Below are 8,668 nucleotides of genomic sequence, written 5' to 3'. Positions count from 1 at the left end.
ATGATCTATGTCCCAAGCTTTTGAAAGGTGTGACTCTGGTGGGCGTGGGTACACTTGTTGTCACCTTCCTGAATCCCGGAGATTGTGGAATGGTTCATACAGATTGGAAGTTCGCAAATGCAGCCCATGATTTAGGAAAGGCCAGGAAGGAAAAACAGGCATCAGCAGATTAGTCAGCCGGTGTCAACAGGAGGGAAATGTGAGAATCTAGTGTTAGAACAGATGCCTTTGGAGGTGACGTGCTGGTATAGAATAGAATAGAATGTCTTTTATTGTCATTCAAACAGCTTGGTTTGAACCAAATTGCATTTTCTACAGTCTTACATTACAAAAAAAAAACCAAGACCCACACTTAACACAATTTACACAAACATCCATCACAGTGAATCTCCAACACCTCCTCACTGTGATGGAAGGCAAAAGTCTTATCTCTTCCCTTTGTTCTTCTCCCGCGGTCCAGTAGTCCAACTGCAGCGTCGAGGCGAACTGGGGCTCCCGATGTTAAAGCCCCCGGCGGGCGATGGTAAGTCCCATGGGCGCTCCACGATGTTAGGCCCAACGACATCGGAGACCCGACAGGGAAAAAGTCGGGTCTACGTACAGGGAAGAGACTAACAGTTTCCCCTACCTTGCACATATACACAGCTAAAGAAAAATAATAAAAAATAGACTCAAGACATACATTTAACAAGACAAAAATTAAAAAAAAGACAGAGGGACTGTAGTCGAGCCGCTGCCGATAGGCGCCGCCACACTACAAGGCCTGAAGACTGGTCAATGGATTAAAGAATAGGGTTGAGGATTACATGGGTCATGCTGGGTTTATAAACTGTGACTAGAGTTTGCAGCAAGGATCAGCATCAAGGCACCAGTTGTTCACAATCGTCATCACTATCCAGGAGATTAAACCAAAGAGGGATGGAGGCGGTGGGGGGGGGGGGTTGCTTTCTTTAGTTCAAAAGAGAGTGCTCTCTGAATCCACAAGCTCTCCACAGAAAATACCTTACATCCTGTTGGACAGCAAGAGATCTTAAACCTTGAGTAGATGTAGGCCTTTAAAATCACAATGAAATGAATAGATCCTTTTGTACATCAACATTCTCAAACTTATCAATGTCTGAATAACGTTACTATAAATAGCACAAACAACTGGAAAAATTGAGCCACTCAGAACTACCTCATAATTATGAATCATTTTTCATAAAGTAGCAGAGAAGCACGGTGGCGCAGCGATAGAGTTGCTGCCTTACAACGCCAGAGACCCAGGTTCCATCCTGACTACGGGTGCTGTCTGTACGGAGTTCATACGTTCTCCCTGTGAACTGGCGGTTTTTCTCCGGGTGCTCAGGTTTCTTCCCACATTCCAATGGCATGCGGGTTTGTAGGTTAATTGTTTTCTATAAATTGTTCCTCGTGTGTAGGATAGAACTGGTCAGCATGGACTCGGTGGGCCGAAGAACCTGTTCCCACACTGTGTCTCTAAACTAAACTAAACAAAGTAATAAATGTTTTCCAACTGACAGTCCCAGATTAATATTTATTTCCAGGTGAGGATTCACAGGGAAGTAATTCCCATTCATGTTGAAGTGCTGAAACCATACGTAAGTACTCCTTGCTTGCTAACTGTCATATCACAGTGAAAGGGTCACCCAGCTTAAAATTTGGAGAATATATCTGGACAATCATAATATGCAACAGAATCAACATTCACATAAAGACAAAAAACAAACCTCTGGCAATCTATTTGCTTGCGAATGAAGCATTGTTCACATGGCAACTGTTATTCTGTGGTCATGGTGACCAGAATATTGATTCTGTGTATTTTTCCTTTTAATTTTCAGGAAAGTGTAATAATTTCATACTTGCAGCAGCTTTGCCATGTAACATGCGATCAGAAGCAATCTTCAATTAGCCGGACTCAACTGAAGTGACTAGTGAAATCTAGCTCATGTCAACATCCATTTGGAAAATAGCCATCTACCTTTCTTCAAATATTCTGACACTTCCAAATATTGTACAACACCATTACAAACTACTGATCTGCTTGGGAATACATCCATCATGAAGATTTCCCAAGGAACATTTTGTCCAGGGAACACGTAATGTACATACACACTTTCATGTTAATTTATACCTGTCTGCTCACATATAAAATGCAGAAGTGCCAAAAAAATTTGGAAACCCAAACAAAGTTGGCAATCCAGTGGATAAGTAGAACACCACAGGCCAACTAACCTACAAACTTGCACTTCTTTGCAATGTGGGAGAATGTGTCAAGAATTATTCAAGGCTTCAGAAGCTTTTAAAATTTAAACATAAACAAAAAAAGCATTCAGACATGCAAAACGAACATCAAAGCACAACTGAAGAGATTCACAGCAAACACAATGATTTAAGATGAGATGGTAATTTGGGTTATTGCCATCGTTTTTGCTAGCCACTGCATGATGTCCATACAAATGAATGGGCAGTGAGCAAGCAGATATTACACCCATCAAGTGTGTGTATGGAGATCAGTGGGAGAGTATACCAGCAAGTTGGAACCTGTTGGTAGGTCTGCATTTATATGTACATGAAGATCCAAACCTGCTGGCGTGCATAAGTGATCAAGATTAGTTTAGAGATACAGCATGGAAACAGGCCACTCAAGTCCCTGCTGATGACCAAAAATCACCCCCTACACTTCTTCTATCCTACGCTCAAGGAATAATTTCCAGAAGCCAATTAACCTATAAACCTGCACGTCTTTGGAGTGTGGGAGGAAATCGGAGCACTCGGAATAAAACCCCATGCGGTCACAGGGAAAACTCCGTACAAATAGCACCCGTAGTCAGGATCAAACTTGGGCAGCAACTCTACCGCTGCGCCACTGTGCCGTAACAGTTTGCTGTCAATGTAACAGTTTGCCATGAAGCTTTTGGATAAACTTAGAAATAAACAATCTGGAGTGTTTAAAGACTTGCACTGGGCAAGATTAAAGCAATAGGTACAATGAAACTACACAAAATAGCTGGAGGTGACCACAGTGCAATTATTGGATATTAAGGACTGTAGCTATTTTAACTCTGCAATTGCAATAGGTACAATATTTGTGGGGCACATGATATATTGTCAGTTTGCACTGTTTATTGTCAGCATTGTTTATTATAACATCATTCTATATAAGCCTTGGCCATTTAATAAGTGAAATATAATACCAGTCTTCAATATCACTTGGTTTAGACCTAGTATTTCTTGTATTTAATAAGACATTTAAATGTGAGTCATGATTCATTGAGGCAAAATATTGTGTTTCAACTTTTCCCTCAGGGTATTCCTAATTGATACCAATGGATATGCGAAAGGTAAGGTGACACTTATTTTACATGTGAATAAAATTATAATCAGTCAAAAGCAAAATATATTGTTGCAGGCGTTTATAGCTAATTAGCACCAGAGGAAACTAAAAATGGCCAAGAGGAGAAATCAAATGTGTCTTCAAATCTCCAAAGTGTTTGGATAAATGACATTGATAAATGTATCCAACTGCTGATCAGATTTGCTGTCTGGGTTCATTATTCCTCCAGCACTGATTGGGAGAGCACCAGTGCAATTAAAGGCTGCAATAACAAAATGAAAGTCTTCACCTCAAATAAAGATACTTCATCTTCAGAAACCATGTGCCAGATTTTATATGACTTATGATCCCATGGGTCAGGCAGCATCGTCGAGTTGAACTTTGAACACTAGTTCAAAATAGCTTTGCTCAACAACCCCTCTTTGGATGTGAACATTAAGACCTGTGAACAGCACAGAATAGCAACTCAGGTGACAACAATGAACTTTCAGATGTACTAAAACTGGCAGAAATTTGCTTCATCATAGTGTGTGACTATATACAGAGCAGGAGATCCTTGTAAATCTTACATGTTCTCCCTGTGAGCATATGGGTTTCCTCCGGATGCTCCGGTTTCCTCCCACATCCCAATGACGTGCGAGTTTGAAGGTTAATTGGCCTCTGTAAACTGTCCCGAAAATGTAGAAGTGAAATAAAACCGAGTAATATCCTACTTTGCATCAATAAACACTGAAGTGGTGAATTATTTCTCTGCATTCCCATGTGGAATTCCCATCAACACATAGGTAGGACTTCCAAAGAATGGGGATTTTAAGGAGTATTCAGATTGTGTAACGTGCAATATTCGTGGAGAAAAAATCTAATTTAGTTTAGTTCATTGTCAGGTGTACCGAGGTACAGTGAAAAGCTTTTTTTGTGGGCTAACCAGTCAGTGGAAAGAGTGTACATGGTTACAATTGAGCTATCCACAGTGTACAGATACAGGATAAAGAGAATAGCGTTTAGTGCAAGATAAAGTCCAGTAAATTCCAATTAAAAATAATCCGAGGGTCTCCAGTGAGACATTCATACCACTGTCCCCGCAACACCGAGACCACCGCACTCACGGCAATCCCTCCGAGTCGCCACCAGCACGTCCGTCTTTCTTACGGTGACCTCACATTCCTCACTGTGCCCTCACATTTGCCAACTGTAGTTGTCAATTACCACTGAAAGCAAATTTAATGAGAGCTGAGTTTTAATTCAAATATTGAATTCCATTGTGTTAAATCTCTGCCAATTGATTGTATTGAATAGGGCAGAACAACTTAGAAGATTGTAAAATATATTTAATTACTTCACACTTAACACATTCTTTGTTTGTCAGAATTCAGCAAGAAAACAATCTCAGTTCCAGTCATTTAAAATTGAAGGTTTTTTCTGCTTGGATTGAATTAGTTTGTGAACAAGGGTTGCTTACCAATCAAAACCTAAAACCTGAATGATTTGTACTGTAGAGAATCTTGGCTTATTCCATTTTTTTTTATCAGTCCATAGATATAGAAGCAAGACTCAAAATACTGGAGCCTGCTGCGTAGCAGGACAGGCAGCAGCTATGGAGATAATGAATGGGTGACGTTTCAGGTCAAGGCCCTTCCATCAGTCTGAAGAAGGGTCTCGACATCGAAATGTCACCATTCCTTCTCTCCAGAGATGCTGCCTGTCTTGCTGAGTTACTCCAGCACTTTGTGTCTATCTTCAGTTTAAACCAGCATCTGCAGTTCCTTCCTACAAACCTGGAAAATGATAAGTGGATGTAGGTAAGGTAGGGGGGGGGGGGGGGTGATTGATCAGCAGGTAGTTGGACAAAGGCTAGGGATGAAAAGAAAAGAAGCATAGAGGATACGTGAAATGTGAAGCCTGAGAAAGGAATATAGGTGGTAGAGTCCGAGCGGAGAGGAGAAAGGCAGAAATCCATTGGAGCGGGAAAGATAGGGGGACAAACATAGAATTCCCCAATATTAGATAAACAACACTTCCCCCCCCCCCTCCACTTTTCCTTTGAAACTAAGAATTATAGTTCGTGGAGGGTTACGTTACTGGTAGTTGTTAGGGTATTTGTTGGGTGGTTTAGGAAAGTTAGTGGAAAGGGGAGGAAAATTTACATTAGCACTTGTATTGTAATTTTGTTTCAACAATGATTTTCAAAATTGTGTAAAGATAGACTAGGGATAGGGATGTTTCAGAGACATTCAACTCATTTGGCACAGGTTACATTGAAGAATTTAGAAAACTATGAACTAAAGCACAAACTGGGTCCTTAAATCAAAGACCACAACGTGCATGAGAAACACGTCATGAAACATTTAAGAGGACAATTGAATTTGGAATATAATGTAATAAAATGGGCGGTATAGTGGCGCAGTGGTAGAGCTGTTGCCTTACTGTGCCAGAGACCCAGGTTCGAATCTGACAATGGGTGCTGTCTGAGTGTTCTCACTGTGACAGAGTGTGTTTTCCCCGGGTGCTCTGGTTTCCTCGCATATTCCAAAGACGTATAGATTTGTAGGTTAATTGGCTTTGGTTAAAATTGTAAATTGTCCCTAGTGTGTAGGATAGTGCTAGTGTACAGGAATCGCTGGTCGGCGTGGACTCAGTGGGACGAAGGGCCTTCCTCTGTGCTGTATCTCTAAACTAAACTGAAATGCAGATGCTGGTTTACACCAACGATAAACACAAAATGCTGGAGTAAGTCAGCGTGTCAGCCAGCATTAATGGAGAAAATGGGCAGGTGACATCTCAAATCAGGACCCTTCTCCAGACTGTGAATTTGGAATGTATTTTTTTTAGACACCGAAGACCTACGGTTACAGTACCTTCCAGGTGCTGTTGCTCACCCTACCACGAGGCTGGATTCTGCATTCAACACAATAGCAAAGCAAAATATCTAAACCGTAAGGTCAGCTCCTTATGGCTGCTTGACAGTTTAATTGAAAGTAACCGGACAAGCACAATGTAGGGTATAATTAATGGCTTGCAAAATTTCAGTTAAAAATAATGAGCACATTTTCTGCTTTAATGAAGAAATGGGACTAATCTTAATTCAGAATCACTTGAAAATAAATTCTTGCTTTATACTGAAGCAGAAATGAAAAAAAAGACTGACCACATTCCAGCACTTTAATCTAAGTGAGGTTTTTGAAGAAAATGAGTGGATATTGTTACATGAAGGTACTTCTCTCAATGCACACTCCTGGGCTCTTTCATTTGCAAATATATCAGATGTTGATTGAAAGGATCTGCTTTGTAGGCAGTGAAAGCTGATAAGACAGATATTTAAGTACATTGTGTAACTTAATGCAAGGTTTTGCCCTTTCATAGCAAGGCTTAAGTGTTAATATTGCCTTTATTCATTGCATTACAAGAACACTGTACCATGCCTGTAGTGTTGCCTCTTTTAACAATGTTTTCTTTGTAAGTACATGTTCAAGAAATAGATTAGATTTGTTTATTGTCATTCAGACCTTTCGGTCTGAACGAAATGTTGTTTCCCTGCAGTCATACATATAATTAAAAAATGACAAAAACACACAATCAATACAAATTTAACATCCACCACAGTGAGTTCACCAAACACCTCCTCACTGTGGTGGAAGGCAAAATCTTAAAGTCTCTGTCTCTTCACTTTGTTCTCCCTCTGCGCCGAGGCGACGGTTCAAACTCCGCGGGTGGTCGCTGCCGCCGCCAACAGCTCCGGAGATCGGTCTCCACTGCCACGCCACAGTCCAGGCCGAGTGGCTCTCCGTTCCACCGCACTGCCGTCCCGCCGCCGCCGCCACACTTCGGGCAGTCGAGTCCGCTACCTGCTGCTGACGCTGATGCCGCCGGTCCACGTCTGGGCGAGAGTCTGGTCTCGCTCCTCCGCCACGGCTCGATGCCGCCCACGCTTCCGGTCTCCCTTCGCTGCTGCCGCGCAGCTTCGGGGCCGAGTCGGGTCCGCTCCCGCTGCTGCTGCCGCCACCCTCGGGGCGAGTCCGGGTCTCCGACTGCTGCTGCTGCCGCCGCCACGGTTCCGGGGCCGAGTCGGGTCTCCGCTGCTGCTGCCGCCGCTACGGCACCGATGCCGCAAGCTCCGCCATTAGGCCTCGGCGCAGACGGAGACGGGGAATATGACAAAAAAAACAAAGTCGCATCCCCGGAAGGAAGACCAAAGCATGTTTCTCCCACCCCACCCACACACAACTTAATAAAACAAAATTAACTAAAACATGACAAGAAACAAAAAGAAAGAAAAAAAAACAAGACGGACTGCAGGTGGGCCGCGCTTAAGCCAAGGTTTAACAGTCTTTTCTGCAATTATTTTATGATTGAATTACACAAGTGTACACAGTCACAAGGACCAAATCTCCCCTTTAACCTACTCTACCATTCAATGAGATGAGTTATCGCGCAGACACAAGAGGCCTAAGATGCTGGAATCTTGAGTAAAATACAAAGTGCTTGAGGGTCAGGCAGCATCCATGGAGGGAAATAACAGATGATGTTTCGTGACAGGATTCCTGCAGTCTAGGCATGACAGAGGATCTAAGTCTATGGGACAGCGAATTCCTAGGAGTTGTCCCAGTTATCAGTCAAGTGGACCAAGTGGAAAGGATATCCTTTCAGTGCAGAGACCAGACTGCACATCCCAACATTGACTCTGGTGGTCTTCTATTTGCTGCTGTGCCTTGCAATTGAGAGAACAGCACTCACTTCCAGCCAAGAAGGATTGTATTTGAGGACACAGAAGTCTTCTATCTTCAGACCTAGTTTTACAGTTTAGGCAAAAGCTCTTTAAATAACTGTGAACAATATCTCGTCCATAAAGTAAGGCCAGAGGATATGATTGTCACCCACTGCTACACATTATATTGATAAATTAGTGTACGGCTAATGTGCCAGTTCTGGCCTTGTTGTGAAGTGTGGATGTGATGTGCAGAACTTATGAATGTAGGCTAATTAATGTTGATTTGGATTTTTCGCTCCATAGGTTGATTTATCTCATAATATGATATGAAATAAATCAAACAAGAGGACATGACTTCAGAATTAAGGGACAGAAGTTTAGGGGTAACACGAGGGGGAACTTCTTTACTCAGAGCGTGGTAGCGGTGTGGAATGAGCTTCCAGTGGAAGTGGTGGCGGCAGGTTCGTTGGTATCATTTAAAAATAAATTGGATAGGCATATGGATGAGAAGGGAATGGAGGGTTATGGTATGAGTGCAGGCAGGTGGGACTAAGGGAAAAAAGTTGTTCGGCACGGACTTGTAGGGCCGAGATGGCCTGTTTCCGTGCTGTAAGTGTTATATGGTT

At 42.4% G+C, this 8,668-nt stretch overlaps 1 long non-coding RNA gene across 1 annotated transcript; it reads left to right on the top strand.

Annotated features, from left to right (window-relative positions):
* Positions 1 to 411: 411 nt before the first annotated feature.
* LOC116977321 lies at positions 412 to 4,583 on the top strand. The gene is made up of 3 exons (XR_004413177.1): positions 412 to 422; positions 3,413 to 3,414; positions 4,553 to 4,583. It is a non-coding gene; the product is annotated as an uncharacterized LOC116977321 (long non-coding RNA).
* Positions 4,584 to 8,668: the final 4,085 nt, after the last annotated feature.

Source organism: Amblyraja radiata, chromosome 9 (assembly GCF_010909765.2).
Source record: "Amblyraja radiata isolate CabotCenter1 chromosome 9, sAmbRad1.1.pri, whole genome shotgun sequence".
Taxonomy (NCBI): Eukaryota; Metazoa; Chordata; class Chondrichthyes; order Rajiformes; family Rajidae; genus Amblyraja; species Amblyraja radiata.
This window is presented reverse-complemented; position numbering and strand designations above follow the sequence as displayed.